Here is a 23,995-nt window from a genome sequence, read left to right as displayed (position 1 = left end):
GTGACTCCAGACCCACAGCAATGTGGTTGACTCTTAAAAGCCCTCTGAACATGGGCAATAAATGCTGGGCCTAGCCCATTAATGAATTTTTAAAAAAAACGTGCGTTTAGATGTTTACTTTGAATTCGTTATTCCGAACAGGAATAAGGAGGTGGGGCTTGAGAGCAGCGTCGGAGTTGAAGAGGTTTGCCGGGCACAAATGTCCAGTCATTCTCTACAGACTCTCGGCAGCTGGGCGCTCACTTTGACAACTGAGGTTGGATTCTTCGGAAAACGCCCATTTTATACTTTTCTCTTTACTAAGTGAAAGTCGAAGAGAGTGCTGCCTCCAGTGAGCTAGCTGTCTGCAGGCCGCTCCACCCCCTTGCTCGGTGTGGAAGTGGAAGGTAGGCTACTTATGAAAATAATTGTGACTTATTTGTTTTGGGAAATGCCGTCGAAGTTTGCAGGTTGTGAGTTTAGACAGACGGTTGCCGGTGAGCTCTGTATGAAACTAACCATACTGTGGATGAGAGTTGGAGCATACTGTGTAATTGCAGTTTACAGAGCAATAACTCACTGATTTTAATGGAATAACATTAGGCAATAAACCGGTTCGCTGTGATTAGGAGACGCAGCCTTTTAGTTCTGAAAAAAAGAAACATATCTTGAGCACATCACGTCCTATTTGTTTCTAAAGTTGCACTCCTTGAAGGAAACGTCTTCGGGGTTTATACAAAGTTTGGTTCGAAGTTCCGCGGTGCAGTGAAGCGCTTCTTCATGTCTAATTTGTAGTTAAGTGCAATCTTTATTTGGACATTAAGAGGTTCCCCCTCCAAAAATAAAAGTAGTTAAAATGATTAGAATATGTACAGATTTTTAAGTCAAAACGTAATTTGTATTATACTTGGGGTATTCTTTGTTCTGTTTTTGTAAGCAAATGTTAACCTTTTTGAACTTTTCTGATCCCTTGACATTTTGCTTCTTGGGATTCAGGCCGTCGAGAAATGGTGTTCTGCCTTGAACTGGAAAGTTTGGTTGCTATGGGGATGAGGAGGCTTTCAAAAAGGTTTTATCAGCGAAGTCTCAAGCTCCCATGCAGAATATTGTTATTTTACCCTCATGATAGTTTAAGAGCTGCCAATAAAATATATTAACATCCGCCATTCTACAGAAGATTTCCTTTTAAAAAAAACATTTGCTTTCAATAAACCTTGTTATTATGAGATGTATCAAAAGCAGCCTGCAGTTTCTATCTTTTTCTCTATTTCCAAACTGTTTTCTTTGCAGTGACCTTTATTTACCTTTTCATCTGACCATATGTTAAAGAATATTCCCTTTGAGTAGCCAGAGAAATTCCCAGTCCTCTAATGAGTCTTTGTTTTGTAATACAGGAAATATTTTTTTTCCCTCCTTTTGAATATCAAGTATGTTTTTTCAAATTATTAGCAAGTTCACAATATTCTGCAATTGGTGTAAATTGAATGTGGACCCTGTACTAGTCACCTGAGGATAGGTTGTGATTTCAATCAGTACTTTCAAATCCTTCAGGAAGAAATACTCTTTTGAAGTCTGACATTGCCTTTTCCTCCCCAAGAGGTAAAGTGTACAATTTTTGTTTTTGCAAGTTTGCAAACCAGTTGAAAAAGTAGCTGTTTGGAAAAAGTTATCCTGTTTTCAAAAACGACACAACATATGGATGGGACAACAGTTTGTATGAGAGTGTTGCCATCATGTTGAGATGGTCTGAGGTGAGAAGAGAAATCCTGGGAATTTTTTTTTATTCATCCATGGGATGTTGATGTCACTGGCTAGGCCAACATTTGTTGCCCATCCCTAATTACCCTTGAGACGGTGGTGAGTTGCTGCCTTGAATTGCTGCAGTCCATATGGTGCAGGTACACCCACAGTGCTGTTAAGGAGGAAGTTCCAGGATTTTTACCCAGCGACAGTGAAGGAACAGCAATATATTTCCAAGTTAGGATGGTGAGTGGCTTGGAAAGGAACTTACAGGTGGTGATGTTCCCATGTGTCTGCTTCCCTTGTCCTGCTAGATGGTAGTGGTTGTGTGTTTGGAAGGTGCTGCTTGGGATGGCTGGGGTGCCAATAGGTATCAAATTTCTGTGTATAATTTATAGGGATACGAGTTCCATCAAGTGGTTTGTTTGTGATGTATATAGCAAGATAATCACATGACATGGAAGTTAGAAATGGAGGTAGAATGTGTTTATTTACGGTACTGGAACTTGCATAGTGATGACACTGAAAGGTACGAGATGACTCTAATGTCTTCAGTTCTCTTCCAAAATACAGAATATGTGAGATAGGACAGAAAGTGCAACTTTCTTCTCTGGAGCCTCCTTGGGCCAGATGGGAAAAGTAGCTTAGTGATTAAATTACTGAATAGTAATCTAGAGACCTGGTCAAATGAGCTAAAGACATGAGCTCAGATCCCACCATGGTTGCTGGAAATTTAAATTCAGTTAATTAACTAAATATGGAAGCATTTGAGGGAGAGGGAATAGGCTGTTATGATTGTATATCTAGATGAGAAATGATGGGGTGAGGCTTGAGTGAAACATAAACATTGGAATGGACTGGTTGGGCCGAATGGCCTGTCTCTGTGCTGTATATCCTATGTGATACTGTGTAATGATGACCATGTAACCATTGGATTGTCGTAAAACTCTATCTACTTCTCTAATGTTAGCTTAGGGAAGGAAATCTGTCGTCTTTACTCAGTATAGCCTATATGCAATGTGGTTGACTCTTAACTGCAACATTTGAAATAAGAAGACCAGTTAGGTGGCTCACCACTGGCTTCTCAAGGGTAATAAATGCTGTCCTTCCAGTGATGCCACATCCCATCATTGAATAATAATGAAGAAAACAAATCTTCATGGGCCTGGGTTTGTGCTGCTGACTCTGCAAGAGAATCCATCGTAAGAGTGATGTAAAGCTGTTTAAGCCCTACCAATATTGGTCCCCAGAGCCAAGGTGGTAACTGTCTGAGCTTCCACAGCACCAGTCTCAGCAGCGGCTCTACCATGGGAGGTGCTGCAGTCATGTTCAAAGAGCTGACCAATTAGTCCATCTTAGGCAGAAAGGTCTCCATGCTGTGTGTGAAGCCTTGACACAAATTGCAGTTGGACTCTTCCATGTCCTGAACCATTGTGCACAAGATCGCTGACAATCTGCCCAGTGCACCTAGAATTTTTTATATGCCTCTGAGTCTTCATCGTGTTTGACCCTCAAAGGCTGCACTCTTTGCAGCAGAGTTAGTATGTGGTCACATTCGGCAGCAAGCAGGCCCTTGTGACATTCTGTCTTCCTGCCCTAACTTGAGCACAGTTGTGACGAATGAGTCTCCATGTGAAGACCCCTCCTCTAGCCTAGTCTCAAAACTTTGTGTGGTACAAGTCTCCTAACAGGCACATTCTAGGATCAGATCAAGTAGGGGCCCATCTTCATGAAAACTGTCCTCTTCTTAAGTGGCTGAGATAGCTCCGCCTACCCAGCACTTGAAGTCAGAGATGTATATGGGTTAGCTTTTGGTGTAATGGTAGAGCGGGGAAGAAGTGGCTGTTGAAAGCAGCTGTAGTTTGTTATGCAGAGTATGTAGGGTGAATTAAAAGGAAGAAGAACAGAAAAACATGAGGTGTGAAGGAACACTGAGCAATGTCTCCTCCAGCATTGCCAGCCCCTGTAAGAGAGTGAAGGCAAGCAGGACAGGAAGTATCTTGAGTAGTGAAGCTCAATGGTCCCTCTAAGGTACATGCAAGTGCAGATACACAACTACCTGCAGGGTACCCCACAGGCCACTAGCAAGTTTTGCTTTTGAAGATAAAGCATGTCTGCTGTCACACACACAGTTTTTAAAGTACCGTGCATTGAAATGAACAGGCCACATCCAAAAAAAAAATTAGAGGGAACATTGGTGAGGCTGGAGGTGATGCAAGCCTGAAAAAGTGAAAGACCAGTATTCTTTCTTCGACAATTCTGGTGAGGTCATTGAACTTCTTTCTGCATTGCAGCCATGTCCTGGGAGCTAAGCTGGCATTGACTTCCTCAGTGGCCTCTCTCCACTGGCATCAGAGGCAGCGTGCTTTCTCCCGAATGGGAAAACACGATCTTTATCCTTCCTTCTGTTCACTGCCTGACAGAGCATCAAATGAGGCATCAGGTGCCCTGCTTAAACCACTTCTAGCCATTTTCTTCATTTTCTGAAGTCTCCCTTTGCCTGCAACCATGACGAGATGTTGGCTGTCATGAGTCACTTCAGAGATGCCGCCTCACCCTCTCCCCACCCCAAACAGGCACATAGTCAATGAATAATGCAGGCAGAGCTGGCTGCGGCCCTGAACCAATGGAATTCCCTGCATGAGTTTAACATGGCCCCTGGGACCACATGAACAGGCATGGTGCAGTGTGCGACACCCTCCTGTGCACCCATTTTTGGGAGCGATCAAATATCCAGGAACTGAAATACAAAGTGTTCTGCTCCTCAACATTTCATCTTGCGGAACGCATAAAATGTACAAATTAAATAATATACTCTTTAAACTTTAAAATCTCTTCTTTTGAAAATGGCAGGGTGGCACATTGTGTTGGCAGAACAACACATGGCCATTTAGAGTGGTATGACCTATTCCTGAGATGTTGTATTACTGGGGTCTCAGCTGTGTTTACGTGAGGATGCACTGAGTAAGGCCAGATGCTTCCCTAGGAAGGAAATGAGAGGGAATCAGAAGGACAGCTCTCCTGAAATGCTGCCACAGACTGGCTTCAGTGATGGCAGGCAATGCTTTAGAACAAATTATGCATACACTATTTGTAGCTGAGGGAGTATATAGCATTGGAAATGCAAGAAAGAGACAACGGACATTCTATACCACATTGAGATTTCCTGCATTGTGCAGTGCAATCATAAATAACATTTTAAATAATGACTGTTGTGATTTTATGACATATAAAACAGGAAGGAAATCTTCCCCAATGGAGCTTACCTTTCAAAAACATTGCTTTAGGCTCAGTAATGATAATGGCTCTTGTAAGGGTATAACTATTAGTGTAGACATGTCATTTTTCAAAATTAAAATCATTAAATGACAATTATTATGCAGAACCACCAACATTTTCTCAGCAGATTATTGGGGTGGATGGAATCGTCCAGACCTGGTAGTTATTTTGTAAGGCCCTGAGTGTTTTACGAGGAATGTACAGAATTGATGTTGGATTACAGAAAATCATCCTTGGGACCAAACAAGAGTTAAAGGAGAATTCTATAACAAAAGTAGGATTCTCTGGGCTAATGAGTGGCTAACATTGCAAAGTTTTTTTTTAGAGAAAAATAGTGAAAAGTTTAGCAGCAGAACATCCCAGGGCCAATCATGCAGTCAGGTCACTGCTAAATTGATCAGGCCCATTTTCAAAAAAAAAAAATTCTTTCATGAGATGTGAGTATTGCTGAAAGGTCAGCATTTGTTGCCATCCCTAATTGCCCTTGAGAACTTGATGATGAACACTGCAGTCCATCTGTTGTAGATAACACCCAGAGTGCTGTTGACCCAATGACAATGAAGGAATGGCGATTTAGTTCCAAGTCAGGATGGTGTATGGCTTGGAGGAGAATTTGCAGGTGGTTGTGTTTCCGTGTGTTGGCTGCCCTTGTTGTTCCAGGTGGTAGAGGTTTGGAAGGTGGTGCCGAAGGAGTTTTGGAGAGTAGCTACAGTGGATCTTATATATGTTACACACTGCTGCCACTGTGCATCAGTGGTGACAGGAGTGAATGATGGGTGGGGTGCCGCTCAAGCTGGCTGCTTTTCCTGGTGGGTGTTGAGTTTCTTGAGTATTGTTGGAGCTACACTCATTCAGTCAAATGGAGAGTATTCCATCACACTTCTGACTTGTGCCTTGCAGATAGTGAGCAGGCATTGGAGAATTGGGAAGTGAGCTGTACTTGCCACAGAATTCACAGGTGATCATCCCAGGTGGTCACTGAAAACAGGCTTTAGGAACTTTGTATATCTTAACGAGAGCCTATCACCTCTTTAGGTCCTGTGTTGGAATTAGTTTCCGAGGAGTAAAGCAGGAGCTGGGCCTGCTCTGCTTAGGATCCTTCACTGGCTACTTTAGGCAAAGCAGCTGCCACTACCAATCGGAATGCTTTTTATTAGAAATGTTGCTGTGAAATTAGGAGAAGCAGAGTGCTCTCCCTGACTCCATGGTAACCCAGTCAGCCTGTCCCCCACTGCCTCTTCAGACTGCTGTGGCTGAGGTCAGTAGCCCAATATTCACCATATTCAAATAAGTTGAGTTGGGAGATGGTGTCTGCACTTCACTCAGTTCATATAAATGAAGGCCCAAGGCCCAGTTCTGGGCTGGCCTCAAGCTTCCCAGTTTGAGCACATATTGCGCCTGCATCACCACCTTCACACTTGGAACCAGAGCAGACACAACCAAATTTCCACCCCTTCTGTGTCTTGTTTGTCAGATGGTTAGGGATTAAAACATAGCCCACTCCCTCACCTAGTTACAAAATGAAAGGCAAAAGGCACTCATCTCTCTTGGCCTGTGAATGTTCGGTAACACTGGAAGGTCTTAAATATAAAAGATGGGAAAACAAAGAAGCTAAAAAAATCTTGTTGCAGGTTGAAGGTAAAACCACTACAACATTTAGATATGGTCTCAGATAGAATACTGGCTGTTTACTTGCAAAATGGCCTATTAATATGAATTTTCAAAAGAATTTTACAACTAGATAGCTAAAACAGACCTGCCATTGATCAGTCTGCAGGTATTAATTTGGAAAATGTTAACATTGCTACTGTGTGAGTGAAACATATGTGTACACTACCTCCCTTCTTGTGTCACCTGATGAATTGCATGAGACCCTCAGGTGCTGATTTGTCATCCCATTAATCTCCTGACCATGCTGATAAGGATACAGAGGTATGTTAGCTTGGCCTAAATAGCCAAGTGGTTATGGTACTGGGTTTATAACCCCAAAATCAAGAGTTCAAATCTCACAATGGCAAACTATGAAACAATGTAACTTCATCTGAAACAGATGGAAACAGGTTTACTCAAAAGAGTATCAAGAGTTCAAATCTCACAATGGCAAACTATGAAACAATGTAACTTCATCTGAAACAGATGGAAACGGGTTTGTACTCAAAAGAGTTACAGAGGTATGTTGTTACCAGGCCCCCCTCCGCATTGCTCTGAAAATGTCTGAAAGGAGGGCACACAAGGAAAAAGTACTCAGTGATGACACACTATACTGCCTTCTTGCTGTTTGGTGAATGCCAGACTTTGGCTTATAACTGATTTCTGTCACAAAAATTTCCCAGCTGTGGCTAAATCTGAAAAGGCATGAATGTAGAAAGAGACGTATTGGCTGGAATCATAACAATCAGGAGAATGTGTCAGTTTGGGTTCAGGTAGGGGGAGTTAGTCATTGAAAATGTTCAGAAGCTTGTTCCAATGTGCTAACTTCTGTGTTTAACTCTGGTGAGCTTAGCTACGCGTGCATCACTCTCTCCGGAGTTGGGGTTGGGGATTTGCAATTCAGGTAATTTATATATTCAGTGATATTTCCATAGGCATTTAAATTTAACGGCATGTCCTTGAGTTTCCCAGGATTGCTGAAAATTGCTGCCATTGAAACCAAGGTGCGAAGAGAATGGGAATTCATGGGGCTCATTATAAATCAGACAGTTAATAAATATATTCAAGGATGACAGCTGCTTTTTTTTATCTCCCATTGATAAAAGATTTGTTGAAATTTCTTATAGTTAAAGGCTAATTTCTGCAGTTTGGCTTTAATAAGGCTCAAGATCAGGATGGGTGGCATTGTGGTTGCTTTAGATTGGACCCTGAAAAAGGAACAAAATGATGATCAGCAGCAGTAATCTGCTGTGGAGAGACCTGCAGGAGGTCAGCAAAGAAGTTGAACTCTCAGGAGGCACTACATGCATAACCATTTGAACAGGCAGAGACTTAGCTTACTTGACCTCTCAGAAAAGAATGCTTCCAGAGGCTGTGGTTGCTGTATCAGGCAATGACAGACATCTGCCGCCTCCTGGGTGAAGACCTGCTGTCTGTTGGACCTGGTGGCCAGTGACTGTGAAAGTAACCACCACACCCAACTCTTTTGCCTTTGAGTCCTTCCTGCACACTGCAGCTGACATATCCAGGATCTCCCAGTCGGATGCACACAAATGCATAGGGCAGGCCACTGACAGATTGTTCACCAGCGCCCTCAATTGTTAACTTTGTCTGTGATGACGCTCATCACAATGAACAGACTCTTGGGTTTTCATTCTTGGCTTTTCACTTGTTCAAGGTGTTATTGACTACATCGATGGCAACCCTGCACACCTCAAATCAACCAGGAATATCTGGAAATCGCAAGGCATTCTACTGCATCAAGTTTTGGTTGGTCTGCTACCACAAGAAAAGGCTTCTTCAGGTGTGTGTCAGATTCCCAGTGAGCTGCCATGATGCGTTCATCCTGCAGCCAAACCTCAAGCTGCCTGACTTCTTTGAACTTGCAAGCAGACTGAAAAGGGTGGCTGTTCGGGACAAAGAATGTACCCTTCACGCTCGGCTGATGACACTCGTGAGAAATCCAACCACTGAAGCCAAAGAACTGTAAAACAAAAGCCAAATGACAATCAGATGTGTCATTGAGTAAGTGATTGGCAAGGTCAAAATGCATTTTGGATGTTGGGACAAATCGTAGGCCTCTGCTCCAAATACACCTTTTTGAGTTTTTATTGGAGTCTTTCTACCTCTGTCATGTTGTTTATAAAGAGGCAATTGGGGGGAAATTGTATTAATGGAAAAATCCTTTAATTGCCCAATTTATCTCAATTTGGACTTTCAATTTGATGCACTCTAGGCCCCAAATGCTTGGCTGAAATTCTGCATCTGTTCTTAGATTTGTGAAAGTTAAGCAACTTGTGATATTAATGAAATTTTAAGGAGGAACTCAGGAAAATTACAATCATCAGAGAATTGGTACTGAGTAAATTGTTGGAGCTGCGGGCTGATAAGTGCCCAAGTCGACTTCACCCTCGGGTCTTAAAATAAGTGGCTATTGAGATAGTTGATGCATTGGTTTTAATTTTCCAAATCTCCCTAGATTGGGGGAAGGTCCTATTAGATTGAAAGATAGCAAATGTAACTTCACTATTCAAAAAAGGAGGGAGACAGAGAAAGTTGGGAAACTACAGGTCTGTTAGCTTATTGTCATAAGGAAAATATTAGTAGGTATTATTAAAGAAGTTATAGCAGGGCATTTGAATAAGCTGAAGGTAATCAGGCAGGACCAGCATGGTTTTGTGAAAGGGAAATCATGTTTAACTAACTTATTGGAGTTCTTTGAGCATATAACATGTGCTGTGGATGAAGGGGAAGCGATGGATGTCTAGTGGGTTAAGTGAGTGGGCAAAAATCTGGTAGATAGGGAATAATGTGGGAAGATGTGAAATTGTCCATTTTGGCAGGAAAAATAAAAAGGAAGCATATTATCTAAATGGTGAGAGATTGCAGAGCTCTGAGATGCAGAGAGATCTGGGTGTCTTGGTGCATGAATTGCAAAAGGCTAGAATGCAGGTACAGCAAGTAATTAGGAAAGCTAATAGAATGTTATCATTTATTGCAAGAGGAATTGAATACAAAAGTAGGGAGGCTGTGTTTCAGTTGTACAGGGCACTAGTGAGACTACATTTGTCATACTGTGTAAAGTATTGGTCACCTTATTTAAGGAAGGATGTAAATGCGTTGGAAGTAGTCCAGAGAAAGTTTACCAGACTAATACCTGGGAAAGGGCAGGTTGTCTTATGAGAAAAAGTTAGTCAGGCTAGGCTTGTATCCACTGGAGTTTAGAAGAGTAAGAGGTAACTTGATTGAAACATATAAGATCCTGAGGGGTCTTGACAGGGTGGATGTGGAGAGGATGTTTCTTCATGTTTCCTTTTGTGGAACAATCTGGAACTAGGGGTCACTGTTTAAAAATAAGGGGTCACCTATTTAAAATCGAGATGAGATGAAATTCTTTTGTGGGTCGTGAGTCTTTGGGACTCACTTCCTGAAAAGGTGGTGGAAGCAGAGCGTTTGCATATTTTAAATGCAGAGGTGGATAGATTCTTGATAAACAAGGAGGTAATAGGTTATTGGGGGTAGGCGGAATACAAATTTGAGGGTACTATCAGATTAGCTATGATACTGAATGGCGGAGCAGGCTCTAGGGGCCGAATGGCCTACTCCTGATCCTTGTTCGTATGTTCAAATGATATACTTGTGGCATTCAGTATGGTGAAAATTTGTTTCATTCTAACTCATCAATCGTCCAAACCATTAACCTAGAAACATAATAATATAGGAGTAGGGGAAGGCCATTTAGCCCCTCCAGCCTATCCTGCCATTCAAAGAGATCATGGCTGATCTGTAACTCAACCCTATTTGCCTTTGCTCCATATCCCTTTAATACCTTTACATAACAAAAATCTATTAAATGGCACCTCTTTTGGCTTTTCCTATGAATTTTCCAAAATCCATTAATATCAGATTTAAAATTAAAAATTGATCTCGCATCAATTGTCATTTGCAGAAGTGTGCCCTTAACATGGAGTATTTCCTAATTTCACTGCTGGAAGGTGTGAGTCTAATTTTTAAACTGTGCTCCCAATAAACCCCCCAACAAATGAAAATAGTTTCTCCCTATCTATTCTTAATATCTTAAACTTTGATCAAGTCACCATTTTACCTTCTAAATCCAGGGAATACAGCCCTAGATTGTTTAATCTCATCTTGTAATTTATCTCTTGGAGACCAGATATCTTGATTCTCATGTGCTCAGTTATGTTCAGTGTTTCTTCTAAGCTGCATGGCTGTGCAGCAACCCACAGGTCCCTGCACAGGCTGTGTTCAAATTGGCCCCATTAAGTTTCCATATGGGTGTGGCTGTGCAAAAAAATTTAGAGCCCACATAATTTAATAAATTACCACGCATTCCAAAAGAAATTAGAGGGAATGTTGGTTATGCTGCTTACATTCCCCTTGTTTAAACCAATGGTTGCATTTAAAAAAAAAATTAATTGGCTGTAAAGCATTTTGGGAACTCCCTGAGGCTTTGAGCAGTGTAAATCCATTTTTAAAAAAAAAAGTCTCGAATATTAACCTGGATTTTGTTGGGGGAACTGTTATGTCGGTGTTCTCCGTCATTACTCCTCAAACTGACCGCAATTTAAGGATTTAAGGATCTCCACAGAATTTCTCGAGCATTTTCTGTTTTTAAGGATTTAGTGCATGGGCAGATTAATGTGGATATCCTGAAGTTGCAGTCAGTCATTCACTGCTCCGTCACAGGCTGTGCTCTGCTTTGCTCCTCTCCCCGAAGCCAGCAATTGGTAAAATCAGTTGATTTTAACAAGAACTTCCACTTTTCTGCTTTCACATCGCTGTTAGAATTCCATTAAAAGTTACTCCTCCTTCAGTCTGGTATAACTGGATCTTCATTGGCAACCTGAGTAATAACTAATGTGAAGCGACAGGCCTAAAATAATTTTATATTTGTGAAGTGTGAAATGTCTCCATTATGATCAATCACTAGTTTAAATGTTTTCCTTTCATATTCCAGCTTCTACCTTCACTCCATGTTCATGTCCCAATCTTCATTGGCTTTATGTAAAATATTTTTTTAAGTGATTTGATTATTCATGGTTTTCATTTTGCTGGTTAGTTTCTTTGTGAATTCTTTAATATGATTGGCTACCTGGACAGCTTTATGATTTCAGTACAACTTCATGCTGGGAATCCCCTTAAACAATCCACTGCATATTGAGTGGCAATATTCTGGCTACAGATCACTAGCTCTTTCAGGGGAGACTTTATTCAGGGTCAGTGACGAGCTTTTCCGCTGTAGTTATCTGCTGTAATAATGTTCACTTTTTTTTCTTCTGCTGTCAGCTGGAAAATGCAGTGAATATGGTGTTCCTGTACTAGCCATGAAATATTCATATTCATTCAATATGCTGTGAAAAATGCTGGCTGATGAACCCTAATTTAGTTTCACTATGTTTGTTAAAAATGAGTAAAATTAAATCATTCCTAAAGCTGTTGTCCTCTGGTTTATGCCTCTAAGCATGCATCTAATACAAATATTACAGCAACATCTAATTCACATTCGTATTCCCCCTCATTGTGCCTTGTGATACTTTTTCAGTCTCATGCAGTGCTGCTTGTCACGTTTTGCAAGTAGTCCGAGAACAGTTTGCGCTGAGGCTCTCTGCGGTGGTCCCTCTCCAGGATGCACTGTTTGACCTGTAGGAGGCACAATTCCACTGATGCAACTTGGCACCTCTTCAAATGTTTGTTCCTTCTTTTGAATCTTCTCCCTTTTTCTAGAATGCTTGGACTGCATGTAGCAATAAATCCAATGACCTACAAAGGAGCTGATGACCCCCCAGTAATTACCAAGTGGCTGTTAGTGGCAGGCAGCCCACCAAGTTGAACTTACTACCTACTAACTGGGAAGCAAACATGCTTATTTCCTTCCCTTTTTGTTTTCAAATTTTCCAGCGATGCAGTAAATATTTTAGTTTACTGGAAATCTCATTGAACTTTTCCACACTGTTTATCGTCTGCAAACAAATCAGTATGCATCTGCAGGATCTTCCAGACAGGAAGGTAATTCCTGCCATATGTTTTTATTGATTGACTTCCTTCCTCTGAAAGTAAATTTTGTTCAAGAAGTTACAAAAAAACATGTTGAACCTTCAAAATTGGATATGTTATTTGACTAAAAATAACAGATTGTGAAGCCACATAGAATTACCTGAGAGTCCTCACCTTTTTTTTACATTTTAAAAAAAAACTAGTATTAATATTCTAGTAACAAGGGAGAGTATCAGAGAGTAATGCAACTTGATTTCATAAGTTTTTTTTTGCCATATCTCAGCATAGGTATCAGGGACAATGGGGGAAAGAAAATGGAGAACCAAGCAAAAAATTGGTTAAAAGGTGAGTTACTCGGGTGGCTCTTGAACCAGAATGGTGTGGGAGCTGGCAGATCCCATTGCGAGCTGCAGTGACCACATCTGCAGCACGTGTTGGTTGCTGGAGGAACGCCGGCTCAGAATTGATGAGCTGGAGTCTGAGCTTTGGACGCTGTGGCACATCTGGGAGGGGGAGAGTTACCTGGATGCTTTGTTTCAGGAGGTGGTCACACCCAATAGATTAAGTACCTCAAGTTCGGTCAGGGTCAGCAGGGTGTGACTGCAAGTGAGGCAGTTAGACGGATCCTGTGTTCAGGAACAGAGGAGCCTCAGCTCTTGGCCTTGTCCAACAGGTACAAGGTACTTGCTCCCTGTGTGGATGAGGAACAGGGCTGTAGGGAGGATGAGCCAGCTGACCACGGAACTGTGGCACAGGAGGCCATTCAAGAGGGGGGAGCAAAAAGACAACTGGTAGTTGTAGGGGATTCTGTAATTAGGGGAATTGATAGCATCCTTTGTAAGCCGGATCGAGAGTCCCGCATGGTATGTTGCCTGCCCGGTGCCAGGGTGAGGGACATCTCTGACCGGCTTGAAAGGATATTGGAGAAGGAGGGGGAGGATCCAGTTGTTGTGGTCCATGTCGGGACAAATAACGTAGGTAAGACTAGGAAAGAGGACCTGTTTGGGGATTATCAGGAGCTAGGAACTAAATTAAAGAACAGGTCCTCAAGGGTTATAATCTCCGGATTACTACCTGGGCCACGTGCAAATTGACATAGGGACGCGAGAATAAGGGAAGTAAACACGTGGCTAAAGGAGTGGTGCGGGAAAGAGGGGCTCCATTTCGTGGGGCACTGGCATCAGTATTGGAACAGGAGGGATCTGTACCTTTGGGATGGTCTCCACCTGAACCGATCTGGGACCAATGTTCTAGTGAAAAGGGTAAATAGCGTGGTCAATAGGACTTTAAACCAGAAAGTAGGTGGGGAGGGAAGGGTAAAACTCCAAGAAGTATGACTGATGGGAAACAAAGCAGCAGATTAGTGTGGGGGGGGGATTCAATTTTGTGGAAAATTATGAAAAAACTGAAAAGAAAGGCAAGCCCAGGAGAGGCTATTAAAGTCCCCATAATATAAAATAGGACAGAGTGTTTGGAAAGGTCCAGGAATCTAACTTCAAGCACATCAGATAAAGGGATGACAATGAGAAAGGGGACGGGAAATACAGGACTGAGGTGTTGTATCTGAATACACGCAGTATACAAAATAAGGTAAATGAGCTTGTAGCGCAGATTGTAATTGGCAGGTATGATGTGGTGGGCATCACGGAGACATGGCTGCAAGGGGATCAGGACTCGGAGCTAAATATCCAAGGATGTACATCCTATCAAAAAGATAGGCAGGTTGGCAGAGGGGGTGGGGTTGCTTTGTTAGTAAGAAATGAAATTAAATCAGTAGCAAGAAATGATGTAGGATCAGATGATGTAGAATCTGTGTGGATAGAGGTGAGGAACCGCAAAGGTAAAAAAACCATAATGGGAGTTATGTACAGGCCTCCGAACAGTAGTCAGGAAGTGGAAGATACACCAGGAGATGGAAAAGGCATGTAAGAAAGGCAAGGTTACATGATCATGGGGGATTTCAATTTGCAGGTAGACTAGGAAAATCAGGTTGGTAGTGGATCCCAAGAAAAGGAATTTGTGGAATGTCTACGAGATGGCTTTTAGGAGAAGCTTTTGTTGGAGCCCACTAGGGAATAGGCAATTCTAGATTTAGTGATGTGTAATGAGGCAGATTTGACAAGGGAGCTTCAGGTGAAGGAACCCTTAGGAGAAAGTGACCATAATACGATAGAATTCACCCTGCAATTTGAGAGGAAAAAGCTGAAATCAGATATAACGGTATTACAGTTGAATAAAGGCAACTACAGAGGCATGAAGGAGGAGCTGGCCAGAATTGACTGGGCGATGAGCCTAGCAAGAAAGACAGTGGAACAGCAATGGCAGGAGTTTCTTGGAGTAATTTGGGAGACACAGCAAAAATTCATCCCCTAGGAAGAAGAAGCATACTAAAGGGAGGATGAGGCAACCATGACTGACAAGGGAAGTCAGGGACAGCATAAAAGCTAAAGAGAAAGCATACAATGCGGTGAAGAGCAGTGGGATACTAGGGGATTGGGAAGCCTACAAAGACCAACAGAGGACAACTAAAAAAGAAATAAGGAGGGAGAAGATTAAATATGAGGGTAAACTAGCCAGTAATATAAAAGAAGATTGCAAGAGTTTTTTTAGAACTATAAAAGGTAAGAGACAGGCAAAAGTGGACACTAGGCCTCTGGAAAATGACGCTGGAGAAGTAGTAGTGGGGAACAAACTAATGGCGGAAGAACTGAATAGGTACTTTGCGTTAGTCTTCACAGTGGAAGACACTAGTAACATCCCCAAAGTTCAAGAGAGTTGGGGGGCAGAGGTGAGTAAGGTGGCCATTACCAAGGAGAAGGCGCTAGGAAAACTGAAAGGTCTGAAGGTGGATAAATCACCTGGACCAGATGGATTACACCCCAGAGTTCTGAAGGAGATAGCTGTAGAGATAGTGGAGGAATTAGTGGTGATCTTTCAGGAATCACTGGAGTCAGGGAGGGTCCCAGAGGACTGGAAAAATCGCTAATGTAACTCCCCCTGTTTAATAAGGAAGTGAGGCAAAAGACGCGAAATTACAGGCCAATTAGCCTGACCTCGGTTGTTGGTAAGATTTTAGAGTCCATTATTAAGGATGGGATTTCAGAATACTTGGAAGTGCATGGTAAAATAGGGCAAAGTCAGCATGGTTTTATCAAGGGGAGGTCATGCCTGACAAATCTGTTAGAATTCTTTGAGGAGTTAGTGAGCAGGTTAGACAAAGGAGAGCCACTATATGTTATCTACTTGGATTTCCAGAAGGCCTTTGACAAGGTGCTGCACAGGAGGCTGCTCAGTAAGATAAGAGCCCATGGTGTTAGAGGCAAGGTACTAGCATGGTTAGAAGATTGTTGTCTGGCAAGAGGCAGAGAGTGGGGATAAGAGGGTCCTTCTCAGGATGGCGGCCGGTGACTAGTGGAGTTCCGCAGGGGTCAGTGTTGGGACCACAACTTTTCACTTTATACATTAATGATCTAGATGAAGGAACTGAGGGCATTCCAGCTAAGTTTTCAGATGATACAAAGCTAGGTGGAGAGACAGGTAGTATTGAGGCGGCAGGGAGGCTGCTGAAGGATTTGGACAGGTTAGGAGAATGGGCAAAGAAGTGGCAGATGGAATACAATGTGAGGAAGTGTGAGGTCATGTACTTTGTTGGGAAGAATAGAGGCATAGACTATTTTCTAAATGGGGAGAGAATTCAGAAATCTGGAGTGCAAAGGGACTTGGGAGTCCTAGTCCAGGATTCTCTTAAGGTTAACTTGCAGGTTGAGTTGGTATTTAGGAAGGCAAATGCAATGTTGGCATTTATTTCGAGAGGACTAGAATATAAAAGCAGGGATGTGCTGCTGAGGCTTATTAAGGCTCTGGTCAGACCACATTTAGAATATTGTGAGCAATTTTGGGCCCTGTACCTCAGGAAGGATATTCTGGCCCTGGAGAGGGTCCAGAGGAGGTTCACGAGAACGATCCCAGGAATGAAAGGCTTAACATATGAGGAATGTTTGAGGACTCTGGGTCTATACTCAATGGAATTTAGAAGAATGAGGGAGGATTTGATTGAAACTTAGAATACTGAAAGGCCTGGATAGAGTGGACGTGGGGAAGATGTTTCCATTAGTAGGAGAGACTAGGACCTGAGGGCACAGCCTCAGAGTAAAGGGAAGACCTTTTAGAACAGAGATGAGGAGAAACTTCTTTAGCCAGAGAGTGGTGAATCTATGGAATTCATTGCCACAGAAGGCTGTGGAGGCCAGGTCATTGAGTGTATTTAAGACCGAGATAGATAGGTTCTTGATTGGTAAGGGGGATCAAAGGTTACGGGGAGAAGGCGGGAGAATGGGGTTGAGAAACTTATCAGCCATGATCGAATGGCAGAGCAGACTCGATGGGCCGAATGGCCTAATTTCTGCTCCTATGTCTTATAGTCTTATGGGAGAACTGATGATTTAACCAGCTTCTTGGCCAAGACATGACACAAATTTGTGTAGGATCAAATGTCAGAAACAAAAAAGTGTTAGGAAGAAATGTATTGATGGTGTTTATTGGCAAAATTGAATTTTTACACATCTTTGCCTGTATTGCGTTCCTTTTCTGAAACGCTAGAATAAGGTTGAGGTGAATTAGGGAAAATTATGTCTTTGATACAGCAGTTTAAAATAGCTTGAACTAAAATGGAAGTTGTTTAAAGTAGCCCAAATTTTAAACTGGAGGTGGGAGACAAAATGTGTATTTGTTCTGGAAATCATACACATAAATGTATGAAATAGAAGCAAAAGTAAGCTATTCGGCCCCTCCAAGCTTGCTTGGCCAACCAATAAGATCATGGTTGATCTGCTTATGTTTTGAATTCCACATTCCCATCTACCTCTGATAACCTTTGATTCCCTTTCCTAACAAGAATCTATCTACCCCTACCTTAAAAATATTTAATGACCCCCCTTCTCCACCGTCTTCTGAGGCAGAGAGTTCTAAAGTCTTACAACCCTCTGAGGAAAAAAAACTCTCCTCATCTCTGAACTAAAAAGGCAACCCCTAATTTCAAAACAGTGCCCCCTAATTCTGGACCCTCCCACATCCTTTCCACATCCACCTTGTCGAGACCGTTCAGGATCTTATATACTTCAATCAAGTCATCCCTCGCTCTTCTAAACTCCAGTGGAAACGAGCCCAGTTAAGATACAGGGATTTTGTCGTAGTTCCTGTTTAAATTATACATCGTCTTTGATTAGTAGGCGCATGAGATCAGGACAATATGGAAATACCAAGCAAACAGCATCCTGTGCAGTAGTTCGCATAATTGTGCCTTTGATTATGGATGATTGAACTAATTTGGATTTCAGAGGCTTTTGGACATTGAAGTATCAGAAAATTCTCTTGTAATTAGTTCTGACTGTGCAGGGGGCTTGGTAGCCCTATGTGAAATGATTCTATTTTTACTTGTTTCAAAGTAATATCTTCCTGTGTTTTCATCATTTTAATGTATTATTCAACTTAGTTTTGCCATATAGGTGTAGTGGAAAGATTTAAAGCATTTTTGTGGTGAGCACACATTGGGGTTGTACCACAAATAGAGGACAGTTATTAATCTAGGGTAAACCATTCTGTGCGCTGCAGGGTAACAACATAGCTTTTGATGCTGGGTAATGACACAGGTTTTGGATCATCTGAGATTTGGAATACTTATGGAAACTACCTTTTTTGATGTGAACATAGAGAGGCATTGAAGAAATGCCTGAACCATAACAGTAATCACTAAAAGTTCCCTTTCTAGCTCAGTGGCTAAAAATACATCAACCCATTTGCATTAAGCTATTAGACCAGAAGGTCCCAGGGAATAATTCTTGATCTCTGCCGAGTTATCTTCTATGTTCCTAGGCTATAGATGTTGCACACCAGCTCAGAAGTGGAGAAAAAAAGGATTTTTCTCTTTTAGAGTTCATAGTTTGCTTGAAATATTGGGACCGATTAATGAGATGATTTTGAGTAATGAGTTACACAAAGCAAGGTATGAAAATTGACCTCTACCTTTTCCAAAGGATTAAAAATTAATTGCAAGCTCCAGATTTACTACTACTTCAAATGAAGGGTCATGTGTTGTGCTCCTAAGACCAAGAATAACCCTTAATTTTGTTCTTGCACTTTGAAGGAGTATGAGATGTCATCTGTGAGGAGAGGTGGTATATTCGGAAAGAGTTTTTTTTAAAATATGTTTTTCACAGTTTTCTGATGAACCTTTAGAAACTAGCTGCTCAACTAGCTGTGCATTACTTTATGGCTTTCAATTATGCTGCTTTGTATTGTGTTGTCTGGACCTTGACTCCCATTGTTTTTTCCATGTTCAAATAAAAGCTGTTTGAAGAATTCACTTCAGCATCTTGCAATGTGAGTCATATCTGAGGCTATTTAATGGCTATAACACAGTTCAAAGGCTTAAACCATAAGCCAAAGGTTATTGATTAGCTTCTGATGAAGGGTTACCCACTGGAATTGGGATAACGTCAATTCTCTCTATAGAAGCTGAGTGACCTGCTGTGTATTTCTAGCATTTTCTGTTTTTGTTTTGGATTTCCAGCATTAGCAATTTTCTCCTTTTTAATATTTCAAAAGGTTATTCGTATTCTTTCAATCTTGAACAAGGTTCATGTAAAATTTAATTTGTATTTACAAAGTTTGGTGTTGGTCATCTCTTTGGATCTAACTTATTCTGAATTTTACTTCAGAGTTTGTATCCTCTACAATAACAAGCATTACAGGCACTAAAGCAGAGATTTTAACACCTATGTGAAAAACCGGTGGTGGGGAGTCCTCCATCTTTTCGCCTGGGAGCTTCTTTGAGAGGCATGACCAATACTAAAGGTCTGGACATACTTATATTCCTCTGGCCAGCTGCCTACCAAAATAGCCATAAGCAAACAGTGGGCTGACCACTGGTTGAGATTGGCTGCCTATCGTAGGAAGTAGGGTTAGGGTTGGGTGGGGGGATGTGGGGAGTGGGTGGAGTTTAGCTGAGTCTCGCAGATGGAGAATGGGGTACCCTGGGCAGCAGTAGCCCATAATTTCCTTTGGGCCTGGAGAACAGGTTTTTTTCTACTCAGAGAAACAAGTTCTTATCTTTCAGGGTTTCCACTTCCAGTCGGTTTCACTAGGTCGAAATGATCTTTGCTGTTGGCTGTTAAAATTGCTTTGAGGTTTTAGCTTTTTTCAATTCTTGCATGGGAAGTGAGCAAGGCTTGCATTTGTGGCTCATCCCTAATTCCCCTTGAGAAGTTGGTGATGAACACTTTCTTGAACAACTGCAGTCCATCCAGTGTAGGTACATCCACAATGTCAAGGAGTTTGTGTTTTGACCCAGTGTCTGAAGGAACAGCAATATGGTTCTAAGGCAGGATTGTGTGTGACTTGGGAGAGGAACTTATGGGTGGCGGTATTCCCAAATGCCTGCTGTCCTTGTTCTTCTAGGTGGTAGAGGTCACAGGTTTGGAAGGTGCTGTCAAAGGAGGCTTTGCGAGTTGCTGCAGTGCACTTTGTATATAGTATAGAATGCTGCGACTGCATCGGTGGTGGAGGTAGTTAATGTTAAGGTGGTGGATGGGATGCCAATCGAGCAGAATGTTTTGTGCTGGATGGTTTCAGGCTTCTTGAGTTTGTTGGAGCAGCACTCATCCAGGCAAGTTGGCAGTATTCCATCACTTTCCTGACTTTGTAGACGGACCTTGAGAAATCAGGAACTGAGTAACTTACCACAGAATTCCCAGCCCCTCCCCTGCTCTTGTAGCCACAGTATTAATATGGCTAGTCCAGTTCAGTTTCTGGTCAATGGTAATCCTCAGGTTGTTGTTTGTGGGGGATTCAGCAATGGTGATGTCATTGAATTTCAAGGGGAAATGATTAGACTCTCCCTTGTTGGAGATAGTCATACATTGGCACAAATGTTACTTGCCACTTATCCCAATATTGTGCAGGTCTTGCTGCATGCAGGTTGGCATGGTTCTGTATCTTAGGAGTTGCAAGTAGTACTGAAACTGTGTAGCGATCAGCGAACATCTCCACTTCTGACCTCATGATGGAGGGGAGGTCATTGATGAAGCAGCATAAGATATTTGGCCTTAGGACACTATCCTGAGGAACTCTTGCAGCAATGTCCTGGGGCTGAGATAATTGCCCTCCATCAACCACAACCATCTTGCTTTGTGCTAGGTATGACTCCAACCAATATCAAGTTCTGCCCCTGATTCCAGTTCAGTCCTGTGTAAATGGCTCAGAACAGAAAATGGTGATGACCCTGAGCCTGGAGAGGTGCAGCACACTGGATACACTGTCTCTAACTGGTACTGGAGAGGAAAATCTGGAGTCAGAAGGTTGGAGCCAATGGAATCAGAAAGCAGCATGGGAAGAAAGAATGCATTATTATACAGAAGCAAACATTTGTATAATACAGAAGGTGTTTGGATATTAAGAGGGCAAATTGTGTTTCAATGGGAAATCTTCCATGCACTGATCAAACCACCTGGCAACATCTTCCACTGTTCAGATCGCAAAGCCATGCAATATAATAATTATGGCACAAAAGAACATACTGAAATTGATTTTAGATTTTGACCTAACCTTGTTTGTAAGTTATTGCCTTGGACAACCTTTATAAAGCATTTGACACTTCTAACACTTCATCAATCGATAAAGTAATTGGCGACTTGACTTTGTGTGAACATACTACTGAATTACCTCAGCATGGGCTACATCTCAACCCTTCTGTTTTGTGACACTGTTGTCCTACAGAGAGGACAGTTGGCTGTAAGGTTGGTGATTGTCAGCTCAATAAACTGAGTTCCAGCGTAAAGAACTGAGGACAGGTAGACCAGTCTATTTAAGAGCTCAGTCTTTGGATGTAACAGAGCTTCCTTGATTATCTCAACCAGGTCAACATACCATCTGAGAGTTTTTTTTTGATTTTGTGGTAATGCGGAAAGCATGCTGATCTATTTGCACATGGCAGCAGGTAGATCCAGGCAATTTTAACATCTGGGCTTTGTTAGCCTGACACTTGTCAACTTACCAACCAAAAGGACGATGTCAGCGGGAAGCAGCTGTGCGACTGTTAAAATTGTGTGGCAACCAGGAAGAACGGTCTCTAGCATTGGTAAATACTCTGGAATGGAACCTGGACAGCCCTTTTCTGTCCAAGCTGCCCTTGAATGACTTGCCCAACAATAAACACGACCCCAATTCCTCATTCACCAACAGTCCCACACCTCAACTTTCCCCTTTCACTGACCATCACAGTGCCCGCTTGGCCAGAAGTGAATTAAAAGCTGATGGAACATAAACATTCCAAGCCAAATTTATAAATCAAACCATGGCATATTGCAAAGAAACACCAACTAAACACCGTTGCATGTTCCCTAAGTGCCTGTCTTATGTGTGTCTTTGCCTGCCCTGATGCTCCTAAACCATGTCACCCTGGTGGCTGAAGCATGGCTGATGGAAGGCTGTTGACTTTCCATGGAAGATACTGCAGATAGCCTTGGAGGATAACCTCCAGCAGTTTTGGCCCTTGGAGGCCCAGCTTCAGACTGCACCACCTTAGCATTGGCAGCAGCAGTGTGGGTTGGCTGGCTGACAGGCAACAGCAAGGGCACATGCAGAGTGACAGTGTTGGGAGGATGAATGCAGCCATTCTGGGAGGGGACAACTGGTTCGTGCTTCATAGAGCCACTGCCACTTCCTGTTATTTTGTGTTTAGTTCGTTAAGTCTCACACACAAGTTGAGTCTTATGCAGTTTAGCAGTGTGTTTATTAGCTAACTTGTAAGTATATACAGTATAGGGTCTAAATTAGGTGCTGTCTCCATGCTTGCTAACACACATCTCTGCCCAGTAGAAGACTGCCCTCTAGATGTGGGTCATGTGTTCCATTACATTGTAGTGTGGGCAATACTGTTGCCAGTCCCATGTTAACCCTTTCTATGCCAGACCCTTGTGCTACACTTCCCCGTTACACCCTGCAAATCTCTTTAAAACTGTCCCCCACAGCCAGTCTGGCTTCTGTGCCAGGAAGCTGACCTTGCATTTCAAGAGTCTCAGCTTCCACTTCAACACCCAGACATTGCAGCCCAAGCAGAAGCTACTCAATGGAAGCTGAGATGTCAGATGTAGTATCATGATTCGATGTACACATGTGCAAATGGAGTTGCATTTCCATGCTGGAAGGGATAGGCTCCAAGTTCTGCAAAATACTTTATGCCAAGTTGGTGCCAGACTCCTCCATGTTCCAGGCATGCAGGTATTCTGGCAGGCCCACTAATGAACCAAGCATTTTGTTACGCATGCCCATCAGCTGCCTCCTATAGCTCAACCCATTGAAGTGCTCTGGAGTCTTCCAAAACAGAACTCATGTGTGACCTCATTTTCCAATGAGCTGACATCTGTGCTATTTTTGATTCCTGCACTGGCAAGATAAATAAGCTAAGGTAAAGCGCTGGCCATAATGAGAACATGAAAGATTTTTATATGCTGCGAAAAGTAACATTTTTAAAGACAAGTGGGAACAATGGGATTTGCTGGTCGAAAAGGGAGAAATATATTTAAAGAAGGGTGGACTGCTGTGAGAGGTGTGGCCATGTGAGATTTTGGAAGGTGGCTGTGTGAAATGGACTTTGAGGGGGGGAGGCGTCGAGCCACCCTGCAGAATTTTGCTGTTCCAGTAAACAAAAGCCTTTGGAAGCCCATTGTCCAATGGGTGCTTGCGGTAAAATTGCTGAATGACTTTATAAATTTGGAATCTATTTTGGGTGTTGCCTTTAAAGGGGGCGTGTGTTGGGAGATGATGGTGAAATTTTGGGAACTGTTAGAACTGTGTAACTGTAATCTTGTGTGTTTAAATTTCTTTCTTTTGTTAATAAATGTTTTAATTTAACCTTTAGAATCTTTAAAGGCGGTAGTGGACTCATTACTTCTGACTTCAGTGCACAAGCCTTCTAGTAATAAATACAAATTGCAAAATCATTGTGATAGCATGACCAAGTTTCTCTTGTGTATTTGGTCAGCCTGGCAAATCACAACAAATGTTTTTGGCCCCATCACTGGCTGCTGCAATGATGGTGAGTACCATCTCCTCTGTGGGGGTAACAACATGCAGTCATATCTGCCCCCTCTGCTGCCACCTCTGATTATGCACCAACTTGTCCTGCAAAAGAGAGGGAAGTGTGACAGTGAGTGTGTTGCAATCTCTTTTTGGGTGATCTGGCTGTCATGGTTGAATAGCTGGAAGTGTGTACAAGCTGAGATGTGGATGTGGGACTTGCAACAGTATTAAGTGTGTGAGAATGAGGTGAAGCTAT

The 23,995-nt window shown here is 42.3% G+C and overlaps 1 protein-coding gene across 1 annotated transcript in view; it reads left to right on the top strand.

Moving 5' to 3' along the window:
• The first annotated feature begins 200 nt into the window (after positions 1 to 200).
• Positions 201 to 23,995, top strand: part of ripor1 (RHO family interacting cell polarization regulator 1) — a 353,552-nt gene continuing 329,757 nt past the window's right edge. The window contains exon 1 of the mRNA XM_041191363.1: positions 201 to 386. The gene's annotated coding sequence lies outside the window, so the exon portion shown is untranslated. The remainder of the gene's footprint in view (positions 387 to 23,995) is intronic.

The sequence above is a fragment of the Carcharodon carcharias genome, chromosome 7 (genome assembly GCF_017639515.1).
Source record: "Carcharodon carcharias isolate sCarCar2 chromosome 7, sCarCar2.pri, whole genome shotgun sequence".
NCBI lineage: Eukaryota > Metazoa > Chordata > Chondrichthyes > Lamniformes > Lamnidae > Carcharodon > Carcharodon carcharias.
This window is presented reverse-complemented; position numbering and strand designations above follow the sequence as displayed.